The following is a 25,167-nucleotide window of genomic DNA, read 5'->3' on the forward strand; positions in this document are numbered from 1 at the left end:
GTAGGGAAGAGCTGTGAGGCATGATACCTTAATAAAATTGAGAACTTTAAGCACTTTATTTATTTATTCATTTAGAGACAGGATCTCGCTCTGTCACTCAAGCTGGAGTACAGCGGCTCACTGCAGCCTCAACTTCCCAGGCTCAAGTGATCCTCCCACCTTAGCTCCCCTGAGTAGCTGGGACTACAGGCACCCACTACTATCCACAGCTAATTTTTTGCATGTTTTGTAGAGACAGAGTCTCACTATGTTGCCCAGGTTGGTCTCAAACTCCTGGGTTCAAGCGATCTGCCTGGATTCAGCCTCGCAAAGTACTGGGGTTACGGGCTTGAGAGTACTTTTTAAAAAATAATTTTTACTTTTTAAAATTTATTTACTTATTTATTTTTATAGCCTTGAGGTCCCTCTGCATTGGTTGAGTTGCCCCAAGGCCACGTAGTTTCTAGCATAGCTCTGACTCTAAGGAAACAGGCAAGGTAGTTCCCACTTTACCAACGAGGAAACGTGCTTCCTGAAGTTATGTAAGCTCATTATGTGGCAGATCCATGATTCAAACCAGTACGTCTGATTACAAAGCTCATGAGTACTCTCTATGACTGCTCTCTGACATTGATGACCAAGCATCCAACCTGTCCATCCACACAACGCAAACAAAGCCATTAAGCCCAGATCCCTACCTTTAAAGCAGTAGAGGGAAACTGCTGTTGGCAACTGTAGAAGCCACTAAAGGAAGATCATTTTCCCCTCAAAAATGGATGTAATTTTCAAAAAGGTGGAGACAACCCAAAAGTCCACCAACAAATGAATGGATAAACAAAATGTGGTATATCCATACAATGCAATACTATTAAGCCATAAAAAGGATGAAGTTCTGATGTATGCTACAACATACAGGAGCCTTGAAAACATTATGCCAAGTGCAATAAGCCACTCATAAAAGACTACATATCATATGATTCAATTTACATACAATTTCCAGAATAAACAAAGCTACAGAGACATAAAGTCGATTAGTAATTTCTTAAGACTGGTGAAGATGAGAATGTGGAGGAGAGGGGGATGGCTAATAGCTATCTAGTTAGTTGGGGCTTCTCTTTTTGGTGATGAAAATGTTCTAAACCTGACTGTGATGATGGTTGTACGTACCTGAATCTATTAAAAACTATTGAATTATACACTTAAAATGAATGAATTATGTGCTGTGTAAATTATATATTAATGAAGCTGTTAAAAAATAAGTATGGCCAGGCACAGTGGCTCACGTCTGTAATCCCAGCATTTTGGGAGGCTGAGGTGGGACCATGGCTTGAGGCCAAGAGTTCAAGAACAGCCTGGGCAATATAGGAAGACCCCATCACTACAAAAATAAAATAAGCCAGCCAGGCATGGTGACGCACACCTGTAGTCCTAGCTACTTAGGAGGCTGAGGTGGGAGGATCTCTTGAGCCCACGAGTTTGAGGTTATAGTGAGCTATGATTGTGCCAATGCATTCCACTCCGGGTGACAAGTGAGAACTTGTCTCTAAAAAATAAAATATATATGTGAGTGTAATTGGTTAAGCAAATTAAAAGGAAACTTGGCCATTATCTCCTTTAAGTTCTTCATTTAAGGGTGAGGAAACCAAGTAAAAAGTCCAATATTAGGCAAGCGTCCTACCTACTAATCCCAGTACTCAACAATGTCCTTTGGGACCCAGCTCAGTGCTAGGTATAATGGTAGACCCCCCAAGAGTTTAAACCTAATCAGGCTTTTTGAAGCCAGGAACAATGAAATCCAACAGCCTGTAGACTGGGTTCAGGGGTGGAGCGGACACTAAGAGCTGTGTAGTCAGGCAGGAGGTGAGACCTAGAAGGAAATCCACGGCAGAATGAACTGATGGAGGGTCAGGAAAGAGGTGAGGGTGCTCCAGGGAAGGGGTACAAGCACTGCCAGGAGCTGTGGGTGGCAGCAAATGGGTTGCCAAGGGAAGTGAGGCTAGATGAGCAGGGTCGCACTGTCAGATTCTAGAGGTTTAGGAACCAGGCAGGAGATCAGCCCTGACAGGACAGGACACCAAGGAGAGTTCTGTAGCAGGAAAAGGGTGATGAAAGCCATCATGAAGGAAGATTAGCCTGGCTGTGGTGTGCAAAGGACTGAAGTCAGAGGCTAGTGTGCTGCAGTCTACAAATAAATGATCACATCGCAAGTAGGGTGGAGGCAACAGGAATGGAGAAAGAGGAAGGAAAGATGAGAGGTCCAGAAAGGGAAAAATAATGAAGACCCAACCATGTCAAGACCAGTGAGAGGGAAAAGGAGAGCCAGGGTGGCTCTGGGCCCAGACTGCCCAAGTTTAAGTCCTTACTAGTGTGTGGCTTTGGTCAAGTTACTTAAATGCCCTGTACATCAGTTTTCTGAGCAAAGTGGGGATAAAAATAGTGTTTCTGTCAGAGTTCTTGGCATAATTAAATGTGAACAGTGTGAGAACAATGCCTGGCACAAAGTAAGTGCTAGGTACACGTTTGTTAAATAAATGCACGTAAATGCATACTAAGATGTCTGTGACCCAGCTTCTAAAGATAAGAGCAGTAAGGAAAAGCCTCATTATCTCCTACCAAAGTTTCCTTTTTCACTCATTTTTTCCCGTTTATTTATCCTAAGGTTCTGGGAAGAATAAAACATGTTCCCTGCCCTTAAGAATGGGCTTTCAAGGAGAAATAAATCAGAAAACAGAGCAATGCCTATTCCCTACCAAGGTCCATGCACAATAAATGGTTGAATGACATGCTTGGTGAGGATCCCAAAGAAGCAAGTGAAAGACCCTGGATCTGTCAGGCTGCTGTTGTGCAAGTCCACCTCTCCTGTGGAGCTCCTGTTTGCAAGGCAGCCAGTGACCCAAGGCCATGCTCAGCTGGCATTCGCCCTTTCACACGGATGTGCTTTCCAGACACTACCTCAGCACCAGCAACCACTGAGCCTCTTCCCTGCCCTGATTCTCAGTAGCTCACCCTCCAGACCCGGCCACAGTATATCCTCACCATGTCTGTCCCCTCACAACTTAAATCAAAGACTCTGAGGCCAAACCTTGAATTGACAATGCTAGCCAAAAAGCTCTGAGCAGGGATGGAAGACTAAAGAGGAGAGGAGGAATCCCTGCCTTTCTTGCATGGGAGGGAGAAACACATTCTGTGATCTTGACCAAAGAGCCCTGTATAATCAGAAATCAGCAGAAGGGGGCCCTGCTCTACCCTCTTCTTCATGTGGTTGTGACAATGTTCCCCTTCTCCTGGCTAGCTCACAGGAGTGCTGGGGATACAGTGCTCTGGGTCTCCATATTTAAAAGAAGTTTAAATTATCATACAAATGCATTGCATTTTTAGTAATTGGACTTGTTTGATCTCATATCTTTTGATAATTACTAAAAATCTCCCTTCAAAGTGATGAAAGATTCAAATGAAGCTAGAATTTAATTTATATTAGGTCTTTGAGATGAGGTTTAAGTAACATTACAGTCCTATTACTAGGAAAATGGGTAAATAAACTGTGTATAGCCATGAAATGGAATAACGTATTAAGATCTCTAGCTGCTGTCATAGAACAAAATACTTTAAAGTGGTGGGTAAAAACGAAGTTAAGGTACAATATATAGAAGGAGGAGGAGAAGAAGAAGAAGAAGAAGAAGAAGAAGAAGAAGAAGAAGAAGAAGAAGAAGAAGAAGAAGAAGAAGGAGAAGGAGAAGGAGAAGGAGAAGGAGAAGGAGGAGAAGGAGAAGGAGAAGGAGAAAGAGAAGGAGAAGAAGAAGAGGAAGGAGGACGAAGAGGAAGAGGAGGAGGAGAAGAGGAAGTGGAAGAGGGAGGAGGAGGAAGGAGGAAGGAGGAAGAAGAAAAACCTGAATCATTGGTTTCTATATGCATAAGTCTGAAGGACAGTCCCTGAACTGAGAAAGGGGCTCTCCTTCTGGGGAGATGAGCAGGATTGGGGATAGAGGGTCAAGAAAGTCTATTGCTTTAGCTGAATTTCTTAAAGCAAGAATGCATTTATTTATGACTTGGGCAGTTTTTTAAAATAAAAAAAAAGGCAATGTTGAATATATGACCATCTATGAGTAAAGTAAACCTGGTTTATAATTTTAAATTCTTCTTCCCTTTATTCTGATCAAAAGGGAATTCATTTTCCCACTTTTCTGAGATCTGAAAAGATGATAACCTTATCAAATCTTGGGTCTGTGTGATCTTAAAGGACAAGTAAAGAATAAAAAAGTTCAAGTCAAAATTTTAAATGAAGATATTAACAATGAATAAGTAATTTAGAATGTGATGTTCCCAGGAGAATGAATTTTCCTGGATTAATCTGGCTAAACTTTCTTTGAAGTTTGTGGATGATGGCAACACCACTGAAAATGAACTTGAGGCTGTGTTTAAATACTTGCTACTAACTAGCTTTTCTGACATCTCTGTACTCACTACTGACACAGTCAATCCACTTAATTAGTTTTGTTGATATCTCCAATTCCCCTATTTACTTTGTGTCCTGAAAAGTGCTTTGAAACCCAAACAGCCTACTCTACCTCTTCAGCTCCACAGGGAAAGGTTACGATCTTAGGATCATTTGAAAGGCAAGGAGGGGGTAGTAAATTTCCACCATCAAGTGGAATGTGGAAATAATCTGGGAATAGATGAATATATTGAATTAATACCAGGAAATTTTCCTTTCTTGGATCTTCATTGTTTTTGCTTGAAAAACTGATTTTTTAGAATTTATAGTCGGGCTAAGAATTAAATACAAAGAATAGAATATATTCTAAAGTAAAATATACATTATATGTATCCTTTATGCTAAGCACAGTACCAGTATGTGGCACAGTATGTGCTCCATAAATATGTATTGGCTTATTGCATAGGAAAGAGTCACCAGAAAATCTAAATAATGTAGAAATTTAAAAGAAAAAAATCTTTTATATTTCTTTCAGCAAAAGTTAAATGAATCCCTACTATGCATGCCATGCTTTGGGCCAGGCATTAGAGAAGTATTATGCACAAAAAATTAGCTGGGTGTGGTGGCAGATGCCTGTAACCCCAGCTACTCGGGAGGCTGAGGCAGAATCACTTGAACCCGGGGGGCAGAGGTTGCAGTGAGCTGGGATCATGCCACTGCACTCCAGCCTGGGTGACAGAGCAAGACTGTTTCAAGTGAAAAAAAAAAAAAAAAAAAAAGAGAGAAGTATTATGCAAGGCAGGTAAGTTTTGGTTCTTGTCACTATGAGTTCATAGCATATAGAATAAAAATAAAGGACAAGTACTCTCTATCACAGCAAATAATCAAAGGTTGTCTATTATTTCTAAACTCAATTTCACATCAAACTTGCTATATTATTACATCTAATCTAAAAGCATCAATTTCTGCCTGTGACCACCCAGTCACATTTTGATTATTTTAACAGCATATTGAGTATGTTTTTTTTTTTTTTTGAGACAGAGTCTCGCTCTGTTGGCCAGGCTGGAGTGCAGTGGCATGATCTTGACTCACTGCAACCTCTACCTCCCAGGCTCAAGCAATTCTCCTGCCTCAGCCTCCCCAGTAGCTGGGATTACAGGGGTGTGCCACCATGCCCAGCTAATTTTTTTTTGTATTTTTAGTAGAGACGGGGTTTCACCATGTTGGCCAGGCTGGTCTTGAACTCCTGACCTCAGGTAATCCACCCGCCTCAGCCTCCCAAAGTGCTGGGATTATCAGCATGAGCCACCGTGCCCGGCCCATATTCAGTATTAACATTAATCTCAATAAATATTCCCTAGTACCAATATGTGCTAGGCATGAAGGACAATACAACACCAGTTCCATATTCTAAGAATTGGCAAGTTGGAGAAATGAAATAAACCCATTCATTTACAAACAAACCTTACACGACACTCTGATGGACAGTAGAAAAGATTAACTGGCAAATTACCCCAACAGATCAAATTACTATGGGGATCTGGAGTAGGAGGAGATCCCTTCTAGTTGGTTGGTGTAATAAGGCATTAGACAGGAGATGGGGCTGGCTAAGTCTTAATAGACCAAGCATAGGGATGTAGGACATTCTAGGCAAGTGAGAAATGACACACTACTCCTAATCAAAAGTCCAAAGATGAGCCACTCTGTATGACATATGCAGTGGCAACCAGGCACGGTGGCTCACGCCTGTAATCCCAGCACTTTGGGAGGCTGAGGTGGTGGATCACCTGAGGTCAAGAGTTCAAGACCAGCCTGACCAATATGGTGAAACCCCGTCTCTACTAAATACAAAAAAATTAGCCAGGCATGGTGCTGTATGCCTGTAATCACAGCTACTTGGGAGGCTGAGGCAGGAGAATGACTTGAACCCAGGAGGCAGAGGTTGCAGGAAGCCAAGATTGCACCATTGCACTCCAGCCTGGGCAACAAGAGCGAAACTTTGTCAAAAAAAGAAAGAAAAGAAAAGAAAAGAGGCATGCAGTGGCCATGAGCATAAAAGGAGAGAAAACTAGGGAAAGAAGCACTTTAATCGTTTACGGAGCTTCCTTCAGGCCTGTTTATTAACATATTCCAAAAAAAATCACTGCTGTATGTACACATATGCCTTAAGATAAAGAGGAGCAACTGGAAAGAGATACAAGCCCCAAGTACAGTATACTTCCCTGACATTTGTGTTTTTAAAGAGTTCATTTAAAGGGCAATGGCATAATACTAGTATAATTCACATAATGCTAGCTCTGGGCTTTGGACTTTTAACCAAATGTTAAAAATGACTCCTTTTCTCTTGTCTCTGCGTGTGCTTCTCTGACTCGCTTGGCCTGTTTCCATTCTCTTTCTTTTTTCTCTCTCCATCCTTCTTAGTGTAAGTTAAAAAAAAAAAATCAATGCCGCAAGTTATGTTTAAATTCAGCCCACATGACATTTCCTTCGCATTTAATTGCTTCCATACAATTTATATCCGCTAGTCACGCTAGACCCCAGAGTATTAAACATGCTCTTTTACAAAGAAGCTCTTGTCCTGTAATAACCCCCATAATCAAAGTTCAGGAATTATGGGTAAGGCTCAGCCGGCTGATGGGGAAACAAACAGGTTTTTAAATTCATCCAAAGCAGGCTTCAGGCAGGAAGCAAATCAAAGCCGTCACTCTACCACCAGGTTTGAGAGCAAAAACACTGCAGAGGCTAGCTCAAATGAGAGATATTGGCATCTCTGCACATCCAGCAAATCTGATGCCAGATACTTTCTCTTTGGGCTGCCGTGAAGAACCACTAAACAATGCCACTTAAAGACACATGGTTACATTCTCTCTGCTTTCAAGTCAGCCCATTCCAAAAAGATCTAGCAATGGTCTACAAAGACTGCTCTTAAAATGCCTCTAAATGAATAAATCATTCTTCTTTGTTATTCAGAGTAGACTAAGACTAAAGTTATCTTGGAAAAAATAAATATATACAGGGTCTCTTTCTGTTGCCCAGGCCAGAGTACGGTGGTGCAATCATAGTTCACTGCAACCCTGAATTCATAGGCTGAAGCGATCCCCCTTGCCTCAGCCTCCCAAGTAGCTGAGACTATAGCAGTGTGCACCACCACATTCTGTTAATTTTTAAAACTTTTTTATAGAGATGGAGTCTTGCTCTGTTGCTCAGGCCGGTCTCAAACTCCTGGCCTCAAGCCATTCTCCTGCCTCAGCCTCCCAAAGTTCTGGGATTATAAGTGTGAGCCACGACAACCTAAAGTTACCTCTTCTATTTTCCTATAGACAGCTTGGACAACATGTCTGGTCTTCTTTCATACTAATGGACAGCTACACACATCTCAAGGTCTCTTATAAATTCATATTTCTGGGCACTTTTACAACTTATCCCATTATCTTCCCCACTTCTCAAGAAATCACCTCCCCAAAAGTTCACCTTTGAAAAAGTACAGAAGTTGGCTGGGCGCAGTGGCTCACGCCTGTAATCCCAGCACTTTGGGAGGCCGAGGTGGGTGGATCACGAGGTCAGGAGATCGAGACCATCCTGGCTAACACGGTGAAATCCCATCTCTACTAAAAAATACAAAAAAATACCCAGGCGTGGTGGTGGGCACTTGTAGTCCCAGCTACTCGGGAGGCTGAGGCAGGAGAATGTTGTGAACCTGGGAGGTGGAGCTTGCAGTGAGCCGAGATTGTGCCACTGCACTCCAGCCTGGGCTACACAGCGAGACTCCGTCTCAAAAAAAAAAAAAAAAGAAAGAAAGAAAGAAAGAAAGAAAAAGTACAGAAGTCATACAACTACACAGGGGCACTAACATGATTTCTTGGATTGCCCTTATTCATGTAGCCCACTTTTCACAAGAATTGTGCCTACTTTTCTTACAAAATCTCTTTAAGCAACATTTCTGGTCTTCCCCACTGTATTCAGATAAATGCCTCTCTACCAGTGTCAACAATTTTAAGAAACCTTTAATTTCACACAATCTCCTCTGTTCAAAACCCATCCAGATCAAGAGCAAAACAATTTAAACTATTTATCAGATCCAGACAGTTGCATCTTAAAGAACTTTTTGAAAGTTTCTATGGCTTACATCTCTGATGGTTTTCATAAACCAATGCTTTTGTCTATAGATAAAGGTTAGAACCAATATAGATTGGTTTTGTTTTTGTTTTTTTGAAACAGAGTTTCGCTCTGTCCCCAAAGCTGAAATGCAGTGCCGCAATCTTGGCTCACTGCAACCTCTGCCTCCCTGGTTCTAGTGAATCTCCTGCCTCAGCCTCCTGAGTAGCTGGGATAACAAGCATGTGCCACCACACCCAGCTAATTTTTGTATTTTTAGTAGAGACAGGGTTTCACCATGTTGGCCAGGCTGTCTGAAACTCCTGGTCTCAAGTTATCCACCCACCTCGGCCTCCCAAAGTGCTGGTATTACAGGCATGAGCCACCGAGCCCGACCAGAATCAATACAGTTTGGATCAGAGATATCATGCTACTCTTAGAAACTGGCAGATAATAAATATATTATTTATAGCCAATAAACTACTTTTGGTCTATCATAATAAAAAAACAATTCCTAAGCTATCACTAAAACATGATGTCATTTGTGGTTGCTTTATTTTGTACTTACTATACAGATGTATTCTTTATTGTGATGGCCTAGATCTGGACATATTCAGAGCCAAAATTATTTTACGTATCAAGTCACTGGCAAATCAAAGAAAAACCAAATTATTTAAACATTCATTTAGGAGCTCATATTTATATTTTGGAAATGAAACCTCATATTTTAAGGCATTCGATATTATTTATTATGCAGGGTCCTTTTATCTTGTTCCACAATATAACTTTTTGTTTTACTCTTGGCAGACTTTACTGTCACTGTACAAAACAGACATTGTTTTAAAAACCCATTTGTAATAAGTGTCAGTAAATATGATCTTTCGCTTCAGCTGAAGCAACTCTATGGCATCAGTTTACACCTCCACACTTACTTGGAAGTTTATAATGCTTGTTTTCAGCAGCTTTCACACCTAGACTCCATACGATATGTACCAGCCACCAAGATGTTTACCAGCCCTCAGAAGGGCCTTTCGAGAACTCTTAAAACTTAATTTCTTACTGACGCTTTGCTTAAAGGACAATGCACTTTAATTAGCCACACCACTGGCCCTTTATTCACACACATGAGGTAAGCTGGACATTCCAATGCATGTGCAACTGGGAAATTTGAGTCCTTTAATGGTTTTCAACAATTAACTAGGGCCGGCCAATTATTAGGTTAAACAAAAAGCACTGTGGCAAAACTTGACTCACTTCACTACGGCTAATAACTACAAAAGGTTGTGCTGGTCCATCCCTCACTCTACTTACCTGCCAAAGTTTCAGGCAAAGCCTCAACAATTGGGATCTAACCTTTAAAATCATTTCTTTAATGTTGACACTCCAAATTGTCCATAATGACCCTACATTCTGCTCCTACTGTTAATAATCACCAACTACTTAATAGTTACTAAAAAGTTAGCAACAGACAAATACAAAGAACAATGTTTCCACTGTGTACCATACGGATTACAGCTCTTGGACCTTTGCTTGAGAACACAGCTTTCCAAGGCCCAAAGCACAGCCCCTGTCATCTTTATACTTCGAATGCAGACATGCAAGATCAATAACTCAAGGTTAACTTTTCTTAGATGATAGATAAGATAGCTAAACTTTTTAAAAAGCCTAGGTAAAAAGGAGATGTTTTAAACATACCCTTGGCTACAGCTCAACTTTTAGGTAGCTGATCCTTTCTCCATTCCTGCCTTCTTTCCTTCAAGCTTTTCTACAATATAGCCTTATGGTTGGATTTTATGTTAAAATGTACGAATGTGGCCGGGCGTGGTGGCTCACACCTGTAATCCCAGCACTTTGGGAGGCCGAGGCAGGCAGATCACCTGAGGTTGGGAGTTCAAGACCAGCCTGATCAACAGGGAGAAACCCCGTCTCTACTAAAAATACAAAATTAGCCAGGCGTGGTGGCCCATGCCGTAATCCCAGCTAACTGGGAGGCTGAGGCAGGAGAATTGCTTGAACCCAGGAGGCAGAGGTTGCGGTGAACTGAGATCACATCAACGCACTCCAGTCTAGGCGACAAGCAAAACTCTGTCACACACACACACACACACGAAAGTACGAATACCCAAATATAAGTTGGATGATATAATTTTGTAAGAGAAATCCGGCCGGGCACGGTGGCTCACGCCTGTAATCCCAGCACTTTGGGAGGCCGAGGCGGGCGGATCACGAGGTCAGGAGATCGAGACCATCCTGGCTAACATGGTGAAACCCCGTCTCTACTAAAAATACAAAAAATTAGCCAGGCGTGGTTGCAGGCGCCTGTAGTACCAGCTATTCGGGAGGCTGAGGCAGGAGAATGGCCGAAACCCGGGAGGCGGAGCTTGCAGTGAGCCGAGATCGGGCCACTGCACTCCAGCCTGGGCGACAGAGTGAGACTCCGTCTCAAAAAAAAAAAAAAAAAAGAAATCCTTATTTGCCAAAAGTTGCATATGCATAGGGTTATATTTCACATAATACCTAAAACAAAGACCCAAAAAGTTGGGACAGTTGCACTAGAGAATGCATCTGCAGAAAACCTAAGTAATTTTATGAGCAGCACTCAAGTTTACTGCTTCTTTTATGATTCTTAATCCCGCCTACTAAATTCACATGTCTTTACAAATCCCAAATCTGTAACAAGGCCACCAAGTGCTCCCAAATTAGCAAAATACAGAATAGCCTTTTAACTACAATACAAGCTTTAACTACAAAATGCAGCCAAACTCAAACCAGTTTGATATAATTAAACATGTTTTATTTACCTTATATTGTGAAAGGGCAAACTGGCCTGGCGAACTTACTTGCATTAATCTGAGTCCCTTTTGCCAGGTATCAAAATCAGTTCCGGTGAATGGAGAAACAAAGATAGGAAAGATAAACATTTATCTGAAACTACAGTTACATAATATTTGGAACCATAAATTTTTTACTGATACTCTCCAAACATAATCTGCTATTTTTATGGCTGTAATTTAGTTATGACGTGTGCCAGCAATAACAGTCCTGTGCACTACAAATTGTGACAAAGATTTTACCAAGCTAGGATTGCAGACTGTAATTTTCCTCACAGCAAGTAATGATCATATCAATTAGAGTCATGTTTTTACCTGAGTCTTATAACTTAGCTCAGTTAGTTATAAAACACTGATTTCGGACCCCATTTTAATAGGATGCTTAAACAAGCAAACGTGTGGTATACGGCAATAAAGTGAGAGACACTATAGGTTATATGGAAACTTGTGGGACTATGTGGGAGTGTATTCACACCTTATCTAATTGAGATCTTTATTTTCCTTATTTTTCTGTCTCTCAAAACTAAATTATCTGAATTATCATAAGAATTAGTACCTCAGGCCCTGTTATGACCTATCCTGGGAAAGAAAGTGTCCTCGTGGAAAAGTCATTCACTGGACATTTTTCAGTCCTTATCTTCCTTGACCTCTGAGAAGCACGCCACAGAGCTAACCATTCTTTCTTCTTGAAAGACTTTCTTCCCTGGCTTCCACGCACCACTCTCTGGATTTCCTCCTACCTCTCTTTCTCTTCTCTCTCCATCTCTTTACAGGGTCTATCAGTACTTCTTGTTTCTTCTCATTCTATCTGTAACCTCTCTAAGAAATCTCAATCACACCAGGATTTGAATAATTATACACATTCCACTACACCCCATTTTCCTCCCTTGGGCATCTTAAAGTCACTTCAAACTCAATATGTTAAATAATTTCTCCACCTCTTCCAAGCCTCCCAGTACTGCTTGCTACAATTAGAGGCGCCACCAGCCCTGACATTATACAGCCAGCAATCTGCAAATCTTCCTTTCCTCCTGCTTTACTCGCTGCCTTTATCTAATCCATCACCAAATCCTGTCAAATTTACCTGCTAATATCCCTTCAATGATTAAAATGATCTCACTTCTTCTCTTTTCCAGCACCACTAAAGCAACTTTTCAGCAATTAAATCACTCATGAATACCTTCATTCCAGAGTGGCAGAATATTCCAGTCACTACCTGTGCTTCTGGAACTGTAATGAAAATTTCTATCCCTGTTTCTCCCCAGTATGGCTCACATCAGACAGTCCTCGAAAACCTGACCAGTTTTGGGCCAGCAGAGACGTCACTTTCTTGAACCACAAAGCCAAATCCCAGTCTCTAGATCATGGTTACCCCGATAAGGCTTTTCACCCTGAGACATCCCATCAGGCATTGCATCCAGTTCTCCAGAATTTAATCCATGTCTATACTCTACCCGGTCCTGAGGTTATGTGAGGCTCAACCAGTAACAGAGACTTCCCACAATGCAAAAACAAACTAATGCTGTTTTTATCAGTCAAGTCATATATACATATATGCATAATAAATCCTTGGAAGATAACACAAGTAACTGTGAACAGTAGTTACTTCTGAGGAGTAAACCTAGTGTGTGTCTTGGGGTTGCGGGGTGGTGGTGGCAGGGAGGTGGGCAGTACTTTTACTGTTCACTTCTTTTTTTACTTATTTTTTTGAGACAGAGTCTTGCTCTGTGGCCCAGGCTGGAATGCAGTGGCCTGATCTCAGCTCACTCCAACTTCCACCTCCCAGGTTCAAGCAATTCTCGTGTCTCAGCCTCCCAGGTAACTGGGATTACAGGTACACACCACCATGCCCAACTAATTTTTGTATTTTTAGTAGATACGGGGTTTCACCATGTTGGCCAGGCTGCTCTTTTATTTTATTTTATTTTATTTTTGAGACGGAGTCTCGATCTGTCTCCCAGGCTGGAGTGCAGTGGCGCGATCTCAGCTCACTACAAGCTCTGTCTCCCAGGTTCGCGCCATTCTCCTGCCTCGGCCTCCCGAGTCACTGGGACTACAGGTGCCTGCCACCACACCTGGCTAATTTTTTGTATTTTTAGTAGAGATGGGGTTTCACCGTGTTAGCCAGGATAGTCTTGATCTCCTGACCTCGTGATCTGCCCGCCTCGGCCTCCCAAAGTGCTGGAATTACAGGTGTGAGCCACCACGCCTGGCCCCAGGCTGCTCTTAAACTCCTGACCTCAAGTGATCCACCTGCCTTGGCCTCCTAAAATGCTGGGATTACAGGTATGAGCCACCGCCCAGCCCCTACTTTTCACTTTATAACCTTCAGTTCTGTTTGGACTTTTTGGTAAGAGTATGTATTATTTTTATAACAAAAGCCAGCTTTTTAAAAACAAACCCCAAAATAAATAAAGTCAGTAAAAGTTACGTTTGTTCATTATAGTCACATTCACCATTTGCTTGGGTTTTCTCCTTTCTGATGGGTTATCACACACAGTTGCAGCCTCAACTATGATAGGTGCCCAGGTGCCCCTTTGAAAACCTAGGCTAAGAAATGCTTTGCAAGTGCAAACTAGGAGAAAGATATTCAGTATTTTAATATCTGCAGAAAAGCCATCACAAATGATTTTTTTTTTTTAAATAAACAACCTAGCATGTGTATTTTTCTCCAGTCACCATGTTTTGACTCCTGAGTCTGTCACTGGCAATGCTTACCAGCAGACTAGTCACAAAAAAGAACAGAAATTGGATTTTTGTACAGTGTTCAGAATTGAGATGTGCCACAGCAAAATTTTAAAACAATGAGTTACTGTAGAAGCCACAAAGACATAAAATATATTAAGTACTAGAAAACAGATTATATACAACCTTTGTGCCATAGATTTCCATTTTAAGACTGAACCTCTTAGAATGATTATTAAGTTAATGAAAGGTATGATTAATTGGTTGATGCAGAAATTATAGCTAGAAGGATGGATGGAAAAATAAAACGATAGGTAAGTAAATAGATGAATTGATTAAGAGATGGATGACAGACACATTAGATAGGTCGTTAAGACAGATAAACAGATTACTGCTTCTCAAACTATCTGTGGTGAAGGACCGGGGTTTTATTTCCAATCTGTCAAGACCAGTATGTAGTCCTATGGTGGATGGCTTATACATAGCTCACACCACATGTGACTCACCACACAAGAGTGACACACCCAAACTACCCTGTTCCACAAGATAATTGCATTGGTCACCTACTTGGATGTCATAGCAATGCCATTTTGCCATAAAGTTTCTAAATACTCTCAACTTCTCTATCTAGCTCTTCATAGGCCAGTTATAATTCAATTGTACACTGGCATCAGTCCATGGACCATACTTTGAGTAGCACTAAGCTATACAATCAGTTACTTCCCAGCAGTATGCCATCAATTCTTATTGGTTGGGCATCCACTCTAACTGGTTATTGAATTTGGCAGACCATGCATCAGCCTTGTATAAGAAGGATAAGCAGACTGATTGACAGATAGAACAGTGGATGACAGATAAATTAGATAACCGACTAGCTAGCTAACAAATTAGATGGGAACCGGAGAGCTGTTCTTTGGGCAAAGAATATTTCTGAATAAAGTGTTAACAATGGTACTTTCTAAATGGGGGATTCAGAGAAGATCAGAAGAATTTCTTTTCCACTTTCCTCCCTCCAACAGTGTTTGAGCATATAAAATTTTAATTAAAAAGAGAAAGAAACAATTTAAATGTCCATCAATAGGGGACATGATGTACATTTAAATTCCTAAGCAATGGAATACTATGTGGTCCTTAAAAAAAACAGAGGTTTATGTACAGAAGAGAAATGAACTCCAAGATATATTATACTAAGTGAAAAAAAAAGAAGGTGCAGAAGAGTGTGTACAGTACACTACCATTGTGTTGTGTTGACATGGTCTAGGTGGATATCTACACTGATACATGCCTGCTTGTACTCACAAAGAGTTTCTCTGAAAAAACAAAAAAACTAGTGCTCTGGGGAGGGGGACAAGAGGACCGGAGGAGAGTGAAAGAAAGACTCTTCCCAGTAAATGCCTTTGTACTTATTTTAGGTTCTTGGTATTTAAATGTATTTATTACCTCTTTAAAAACTTTTTTTTTTTAATTTAAAGAAGTCACCTGAAAACATGAACTTTCGAGTTTAGAAAATGTGTTCCTGAGAGGGAGGCCACTGGCTGCTCAGGCAGGGCATCCTCAGGGAACTGGGCCTAGGTGGGCCCTGGTGGGATGACTATGGTTCCAGAACCTCAGTTTTGTCTGTGTCTAGTTGATCAGCCTCAGAGGAACTGAGAAAGTACCGAAAACCACAAGAGAGTATTCTGGGAACAAGCAGACTCAAAACCTATTCATTTACAAGCAGAAATGATAGATCCAGCAGGGGCGGTCCCAAGTCAAGGGTAGCCTGGTATCCCACTTACTTGGGAAGTAAAGACCACCCACAATTTTGGAACTGTACTTGCTAAATTGAATATAGGATGGAGCTATGAATGGAAAGATAAAAAGACTATCATTTCCAGACTCTTTTAAGTCAGCATAAAATGCTTAGTTCTCTAAACAACCAGGAAGATCTCAACATAGGTGACAATGGTGGGGTCTTATGCTACAGTCACAAAAAGCTAGGACTCGTGTATCTCAAAACTAAGGAGTGAGAAAGTTGACATTTACTAGCAAAAGGTCAATGAGCCCACCCTAGCTGAGGCTCCAGAACCTCAATGGGATGCATAATCATCTACCAACCAACACCTATCTTTTAATACAAGTCAGTACAAGCTCCTCTTAGTCTCAAAAATACACCCTCAGCATTTCTGCCTCTATACCTCTCTTCCCACCCCGTTTTTCCTGGAAGGCTTGTCTGCACACCTACCTATATCTTTGCCATTTTTTGAAGGTTCCATTTATGTCTAAGCACCTTTATGAGACTTCTCTGAACACCCAGCCTTCATTCATCTCCCTCTCCACTGCATTTAGTATCTGGAGCTCTGACATTAATCTTGCAGTCAAAGGGGCACAGATACAATGGAATGCCATTTCCAAGCATGGAAGACTCCTACGAATTCCAGGGTGCAAGTTTACAATGAAAATGGCTAAAAATAAATAATACAGGATTCCTTTCGAACACCTACTATGTGCCAGCCACTGTGCTCAAGTTAAGCAATGCCAAGCAAGACAAACATCGTTCTTCCCCTGATGGAGGTTACAGTGCAGTAAAAAAAGGAAAAACAAAACAAAACAAAACAAAAAAACAGTAATATGAGAGTGGAGCAATGACTGAGGAAACAGAAGGGCCTATGGGAGGAGGAGCAGCAGCATCTAATCCAGAGTGGGAGCTGCAAGTTGGGGAAAAGTTCCTGCAGGATGTGGCATCTAAGCTGATATCTGAAGGTAATGGAGGAGTTAAGCAGGCAAAAAGCAGGGAAATAATGTTCCAGGCAAAGGAAACAGCTTGTGCCAAGTTCCTGAGGCCAGAAGGAGTATAGCCAATGGGAGAAACTGACAGACATTCTGTACAGCTGCAAATTTCAGACCTTTAGTCATATTATAAATGACTGACTTAGGACACACCTTACAAAGGCTTCCGGCAAACCAAGGTGGAAGGCAGCTGATCCAGGCTCTAGGACCACAGGTCGAAACCAGCTCTTTGGCCTGGTTTGTCTGTGTTCCCCTTCTCTCTCCAGATTCTGTCAGCTGCCTGCGGTGATAAAGCCAGCCACACATTTCTTCTTTTAGGACATACTCACGATGCTAACACACACAGGAGTTCAATGATTTTTTTAAATTTTTTTTTATTTTTTATTTTTTTGAGGCAGAGTTTTGCTCTTGTTGCCCAGTCTGGAGTGCAGTGGCATGATCTCGGCTCACTGCAACCTCTGCCTCCCGGATTCAAGCGATTCTCCTGCCTCGGCCTCCTGAGTAGCTGGAATTACAGGCAAGCGCCACCATGCCCGGCTAATTTTGTATTTTTAATAGAGACAGGGTTTCTCCATGTTGGTCAGGCTGGTTTCGAACTCCTGACCTCAGGTGATCTGCCTGCCTCAGCCTCCCAAAGTGCTGGGATTACAGGCGTGAGCCACCGCGCCCAGCCAAGTTCAAATGATTTCTAGTTGTAAATTAGCTGAACTGGCTAAAGATCTTTTAGATGGCACAAAGGCAAGGCCCTGGAAGATCATCGCCCCCTTCACCGTCTAAATCCTGAACAATAACAGGAATGAACTTGCAAAGGTGGTGTTTGTGCCAGGCACTGCGCTCAGCACTTTATAAATGTTTCTTCATTTCACTTCTTCTCCTAATAGCACTGAGCAAGTGAACATCATCTTTTCCTTTCTTATTTATTTTCTGCTATGCCTAGACGGAACATTAAATGAAAGCTAGAAGTCCAGGAAAGAGAGCATGCAAGTAAAGAATAAGCTGAAAGAAATCCATATGACCGCCGGGTGCAGTGGCTCACACCTGTAATCCCAACACTTTGGGATGCCATGGTGGGCAGATCACCTGAGGTCAGGAGTTTGAGACCAGCCTGGCCAACATGGTGAAACCCTGTCTCTACTAAAATACAAAAATTAGCTGGGCGAGGTGGCAGATGCCTATAATCCCAGCTAGTCGGGAGGCTGAGGCAGGAGAATCAGCTGAACCTGGGAGCAGGAGGCTGCCGTGAGCTGAGATGGCGCCATTGCACTCCAGCCTAGGCGACAAGAGTGAAATGCTATCTCAAAAAAAAAAAAAAAAAAAAAAAAAAAAAAAAAAATTCTGTAGAGACAGAATCTCGCTATGTTGCCCAGGCTTGTCTCGAACTCTTGGCCTCAAGCAATCCTCCCACCTCGGCCCCCCAAAGTGATAAGATTAGTGGTGTGAGTCACCTTGGTGGAAATCTTGATGAGAATAAAATATAAATAGACAATGGAGGTGTACTACCCATTTCTGGTATATTTGGGTTTTCTTCCATCATCTCTATCTCACCATCAATGACAGTTCCAAATAGCATAACCCAGACTCAGTTCAGAAGCAAACTCTAAAAATCCATCCACCACTCCACCACCACAGTTATGCGATCATCAAGGATACATAATTACAAGACCTAATTATGGGCCACACAATTGGCATGAGACAGCATGACATAAGGACAGGAACACAGGTTTTGGAATCACAGAGTTCTAATCCCATCTCTGCCACTCACCTGTTATATGACCCCAGGATATTTATTTAACCTCACTGAGCCTCAGTTTACTTAACAGTAAAATGAGGTAATAATATATACCTGTTCATGGGATCACTGTGAGGGTTAAAAGAAATAATATATGTAAAAGCATCTAGGGTTATGAAAAAGTTCCATATGCATATAATTCTGTTGCTATCTCTCTGGGATGTGCTGACTCTCACTCTCTGCCTTGTCTGGCATAGAGCAGGTAATCAACAAATGTCAATTACCTTTCCTGCTCATCTCCCCCTTCTCCATTTCCTCTTCCTCCCCTATCCCACACACAAAAACAGCTCAATTTGTAGTGACAATCTAGATTCCAAACAACAAAAACTAGACACTTCTCAGATGGAGTTGGGTATCCTCTGCCCAAAATGCTGAAGCAAAAGGGCACTTACAGTGAGCATTCCTATTTAGGTTTCTCTTAACCAGGAAAGTTGACTCTAACTCCTTATTTTAAACTTAAAACTGACTTTTAACTCCAGATCCAGGTTGTCCCTCAAAGCTACAGCTGTAATCCAGAGTCAAAAATCACCTGACCCCTATTGCCAAGGTTTCTGCTTCTGATTTTGGCTGGGTAAATAGGCTATGTGTGTTGGGAGAGAGAGAAGAGAAAGCAAGAACTAACTTGTACTGAACATCTCCTGTGCGCCAGATGCTTTAAATATGCTCATCTTTCAAATCACAATGCAACAGGTATCACTCTCTTCACATTACAGACAACTGAGTTAGCAGACAGTATTTTTTGAATGACAAAGGGCCCTTATGAAAACAGCTACATTATACTGTCATTCAAAGATAAACAGAAAAAACAAACCAGAGTCAGAACAATTTTTAAGTAAATACGTTCAGATAAAAAAGGACTTGAAAAACTTACCTCCTACAAACCACTTCTTATGAAGTTACTCAAGCATGTACTGCAGCAAAATGAGGGATAAACCAAAAAAATAGGAAGACACGGGAAAAGGAAACAGCACTTCCAGCCATGGAAAGAAGTCCCAGGATGACAGCTCTGTAGTGGGCTTAGTGAATAACCAGTTCAGAACGGCACAGAACGAGAAAGGAATCTCGGCATACAGCTTAGACAAAGAAGACTCGATAGGTTAGACAAGATTGAGAGCCTAGAAAACTTTTGAGATCATAATAATGGCAAATAATGCATGAACATATTAAAAGGCAATCAGAAATACTAGGGAAAAAATTTAAGAAAGTCATGGTCCAAATATGAAAAAACTAAAAGGTAACACAAATTTAAACAACTGATGAAGAGTGAGAAAACAAAAAATCCCATTTGACTTTGGGGCTAGATATCTCATCCTTTGATTGGCCCAGGAATCCTAACACCAGACCCACAGTGCAAGTCTAAAATCCAATCCTGACACACAAGGCAATGAATCATTTCACAGAATTGTAGTCATGTAAATATTGCCTATGGATTTTCTTTTTTTTTTCTTTTTTTGAGATGGAGTCTGGCTCTGTTGCCCAGGCTGGAGTGCAGTGGCGCGATCTCGGCTCACTGCAAGCTCCGCCTCCGGGGTTCACACCATTCTCCTGCCTCAGCCTTCTGAGTAGGACTACAGGCGCCCGCTGCCACGCCCGGCTAATTTTTTTTTTTTTTTTTTTTTTTTTTTTTTTTTGTATTTTTTAGTAGAGACGGGGTTTCACGGTGTTGGCCAGGATGATCTCCATCTCCTGACCTCGTGATCCGCCCGCCTCGGCCTCCCAAAGTGCTGGGATTACAGGCATGAGCCACTGAGCCCGGCCTTATGGATTTTCAACTTTAAGAATCATATACGAATAAGATGGTCAACTTTGGGGCAAAGCACAAATACAGGTTATGGGTTCAGGGCTTTGGCAATATGGAAAGCAACATTGTCAAAAAGTGAACAGTAGAACTGGTAGCAATCCAAACATTACTGACATACAGCATAAGGAATCAAGAAATACTATCCAAAGTTGAAAAAGCCAGGTGTGGTGGCTCACACCTGTAATCCTAGTGCTTTAGGAAGCCAGTGGGAGGATTGCTTGAGGCCAGGAGTTTGAGACCAGCCTGGGCAGCATAGGAAACCCTGTCTCTACAAAAAAGTTAAATAAATTAGCCAAATATGGTGGTGCAAACCTATAGTCCTAGTTACTCAGGAAGCTGAGGTGGGAGGATCACTTGAGCCCAGGAATTTGAGGCTTCAGTGAGCTATGATTCCCACTGCACTCTAGCCTGGGTGACACAGAGAGACCCCATCTCAAAAAAAAAAAAAAAAAAAAAAAAAAAAAAGATGATTATTTTAAAAAGGTGACCTAACAGACAAATTTAAAATATTATAAACATCAAACCTGGGAGAGAAAAAAGAAAACTAGCTTAAAGAGCTACATTCTCACTTTCATATCAGGTGCTAAAAGTTGATAAATCAAAACATGGTGGTAAAAGCACATTACTTAAGCTTAAGAAGTTAACAATCTAAGAATTAAATATGGAAACAGTTGAAAAAAATTAAAAGTTTCCCTCTGTGAGCCTTGAGGAGGTGAAGGAAACCATTGTTTTTCAACAAATGTCCTCCTGTATATTGGATTTTGTTACCAAGTGCATGGATCACTTGGACAAAAGTAATTTTCTGTCACACATTTGAGAAAAGGCAAAACACTAAAATTGTCACTAAAAATTAAACGTGACAGCCAAATGTTATAGTCTGAATTGTATTTAAGAGGAGGATAAAATCTTTTTTCTTATAAAATCACGTTACTCAAATGAAAGATTTTTACAAGAATGCGAAAGAGTAAAGATGGGAAATTCTACTGAAGCTAGATAACTTTCCTCTTTATAATTCCCCATTTTCTGGTTTATGTATAGAAAGCATGTATTCTATTTATAATCAGAGACCTTTTAAAAATTGAATGTGATCAGTATTCAGTCAGTGTGCCAGGTTGCCCAACACCCCAGCCTGATTCATGAGATTGAGAGGACAGCAGGAATAATGAATGAACACAGTGGTTTTTAGAGGCTAGGTGTTTTAACATTCAATCTGCTTCACTGTTACTCTAATTTTTAAAAACTTTTTATTTAGAGATGGGGTGGGGGTGGTAGTGGCTGCAGGTGGGCACCACCATGCCCTAGTCATTGTTACTCTAAAGGAATATCTGAATACCACAGGACACCTGAACACCACAGGAAAGCTGTGAATGCTCAGGAAAGGTGCCTTCAGGAAGTTGCAGAAAGTGATTACATCATATACCTAGGAATAATCTTACCTGAGAAAATGACAAAAGGCTTTTTTAAAGCTTCTTAGATGTCCAGGCTCTGTTTCCCATTAAGTTCATTGTTTAGCTAAGGAAGTGACATGGGGGAAAGGTGGAGGTGGGGAAAAAGGAAAACTGTTGCCTAAGTAGACAGCAACAGATTAGAGGTCCAGTCCAGGGTCCACCATTAAATAACCACATGACTTTCCCAAATTCCTATCATCACCCTTCCGTGGCCTCAGTTTTCTAGTCAAAAACTAAACTAAACAAAATTGACCCTTGTCATTCTAAAATCCTTTGATTTCCAACTTATAAAGCTCTCAACTCCCAACAGAGTCAAGAAAAAGATTCTTCTTCTGGCTGGGCATGGTAGTTCATGCCTATAATCCAAGCACTTTGGGAGGCCAAGGCAGGAGAATCACTTGAGTACAGGAGTTTGAGACTAGCCTAGGCAACATAGTGAAACCCCATCTCTACCCCAGCCAAAAATAAAAAAATTAAAAAAAGAAAAAATTTATCTGCTAGCCTCAGCCCTATTTCACAGATGGCAAGTAAAGTAATAAACAGACATAATGAAAAGTAACTCCAAGTGAGTCACCATCATTTTTCAAGCTTCTACTTAATCCACTGAAATACACTGCCTTTTGAGGCTGTGTAACAAAGTGTATGACATTTACCTAATTCCAACTTTAAACAAAACTCTACAAGAAATTCAGAGAACTCTTGGCAGATTGCTTATCCTTAAAGACAATAGTCACTGACAAATTCTTAACCTCTCTTAGTCACTTGGCCAAAACACTTCCAGGGATATCATCAGAGCAGGCCAGCCTACTACTTACACATTTTTTTCAGCTGTCATTTTCATTGACTACCCAAAGTGAAATGAAGATGCACTCTGCTTTGGATTGGAGAGTGGTTGTGGTTGGGGGGATGGGCAGAGAGATCACAGCAACTTTCTCTAAATCCAAGGCTAACTTCCACTTTTGCCCTTGTTCACAGGCAGTTCTGAGCTACTCCAATCATTCAAAACACAATGTATAAAGGAATTTTTTTGTTTTGCTTTTGTTTCAGGGTCTTTTTCGTCTAGTTTTCCTCAGATATTAGGCAAGCCTAGCTCCTATTTCATATTTTTAATAATCACAGTTATACTGATCATATACTATATGTATGTGTGTATATATTCATAAATACAGTTTAGAAATCATGTAGGGCTGGGGCCAGGCGTGGTGGCTCACACCTGTAATTCCAGCACTTTGGGAGGCCGAGGCGGGCAGATCACGAGGTCAGGAGATTGAGACCATCCTGGCTAACATGTTGAAACCCCGTCTCTACTAAAAAAAAATACAAAAAAGTAGCAGGGCGTGGTGGCGGGTGCCTGTAGTCCCAGCTACTCGGGAGGCTGAGGCAGGAGAATGGCGTGAACCCGGTGGGCGGGGCTTGCAGTGAGCCTAGATCGCGCCACTGCACTCCAGCCTGGGCGACAGAGCGAGACTCCATCTAAAAAGAAAGAAAGAAAAAGAAAGAAAGAAAGAAAGAAAGAAAGAAAGAAAGAAAGAAAGAAAGAAGGAAGGAAGGAAGGAAGGAAGGAAGGAAAGAAAGAAAGAAAGAAAGAAAGAAAGAAAGAAAGAAAGAAAGAAAGAAAGAAAGAAAGAAAGAAAGAAATCATGTAGTGCTGGGCATGGTGGCTCAAGCCTGTAATCCCAGCACTTTAGGAGGCCGAGGCAGGCAGATCACTTGAGGTCAGGAGTTCAAGACCAGCCTGGCCAACATGGTGAAACCTCGTCTCTACTAAAAATACAAAAATTAGCCAGGCGTGGTGGTGGGTGCCTGTAATCCCAGCTACTCAGGAGGCTGAGGCAGAAGAATTGCTTGAACCCAGGGGGCGGAGGTTGCAGTGAGCCGAGATTGTGCCACTGCACTCCAGCGTGGGCGACAGACTGAGACTTTGTCTCAAAAACAAAAACAAAAAACAAACAACAACAACAAAAGTCATGTTATTACATCATATTCTTGACTCCACCAGCTACTTAGAAGTCAAAGGACTGAGCACATGTCCAAACTATCACTCAATAACCCAGAGAAGACCAGCTGTGGCATAAACGACCATCAAGTCTGTTTCAGAATCTCAGCATTACACCAACCTCAGAAACAAAAAAAGAACTCCTTGAACAAGATATCAACAGCCTTGAGATGGGGAAGTAATAAGAATTGGTCACTGGTATGAATCAATGGGCTCACTATAGTAAACTTCATCCATCACTGTGTATTCATTCTTAGGGCTCTCTCATAGCAATCAGAGCATCAAATATTAGTGCCAAAGAAAAGCTTGATTAAACTTTTAAGATTGTACATAGTGTCTTCACTTTTGAACTAAGGCTACTCTACTAAAGAAATATGGGCTTTAAAATGAAGTCTAAGTCAAGTTCTTAGGAGAGGAGTTTCCCTCACTGGCAGTGCAGGCAATCCTGAAACAAGTGGTTAGGCTGGCACAATCTCCATCTTTGATAGCCTGACCCTATGACCTCAATGGAACATTTCAAGTTCCAGCCTGGTTTCTCCTGAGGAATGTAGTTATCTTAGGGTACCACAATTGAAACAACCTCCTCTAGTGTTTGAGAATATATTTTCCTGTGGGGTGTAATTTGAAATTTTCAACTAATGTAAAATTCATGACATCAAAAAGCTGGAACAATGTGAAAGGAAGAAGAGTGACAAAGCAGGCTTGTGATTTGATGGTATTTTAGGTTAACAAGTTTAATGTAATAAAACTCCTAACACAATTTCCACACGATTGATTTGTCCAGCCCACAACTACTCCACCACACAGCTGCTAATAACATCACTGTGCTGTGTGGTCATTATGTCACCCAGCTGGGAGCACTATGGCCTACCAGCCACTGTTCACTTTTCCAGCTTGCTTTTCCCAAGCAGATAGATAGAAACTGCAGACCACCTACTTCACCAAAAGTCCCTCTGTTCCCCAAGCTTCACAGCTTTTGTCTGATTTATCTTGGTGTCACATCCCAAAGGCCCTGGCTCTGGACTATCTGACTTAGAGTGGCCAAGGAAGGGACTAAGGGTCTGTGCCCAAGAGTTGGCTTCAGTCCTGCAGATTCAAGGCAAAGTCACCTGTGTGTTTTATGGTGGATGAACTTCACCACTGCTTCTGATCCCTGCTTCTGATCCCTTACAATTCCAACACTCAGAGACTCACTCCCTGCTTCCAGCTCTCCATATCTGTGAAATAACCGTGGAAGGACACGCACCATCTCTCTCTCTCTCTGTCACACACACACACACACACGCGAACACACGCGCGCGTTGGGCACTGTGACTTGGTGCCTTCTTCGGCTCCAGGCTGA

The 25,167-nt window shown here is 41.5% G+C and overlaps 1 protein-coding gene and 1 long non-coding RNA gene across 2 annotated transcripts in view; both read right to left on the bottom strand.

Moving 5' to 3' along the window:
• WWTR1 (WW domain containing transcription regulator 1) overlaps nucleotides 1-25,167 on the bottom strand; it is a 140,973-nt gene that overhangs the window by 114,548 nt on the left and 1,258 nt on the right. The window lies entirely within an intron of this gene.
• Nucleotides 353-25,166, bottom strand: LOC134729908 (uncharacterized). The gene is made up of 2 exons (XR_010111466.1): nucleotides 18,012-25,166; nucleotides 353-17,275 (listed from the first exon to the last, which is right to left on the bottom strand). It is a non-coding gene; the product is annotated as an uncharacterized LOC134729908 (long non-coding RNA).

Source organism: Pan paniscus, chromosome 2, assembly GCF_029289425.2.
Source record: "Pan paniscus chromosome 2, NHGRI_mPanPan1-v2.0_pri, whole genome shotgun sequence".
Classification (NCBI taxonomy): Eukaryota; Metazoa; Chordata; class Mammalia; order Primates; family Hominidae; genus Pan; species Pan paniscus.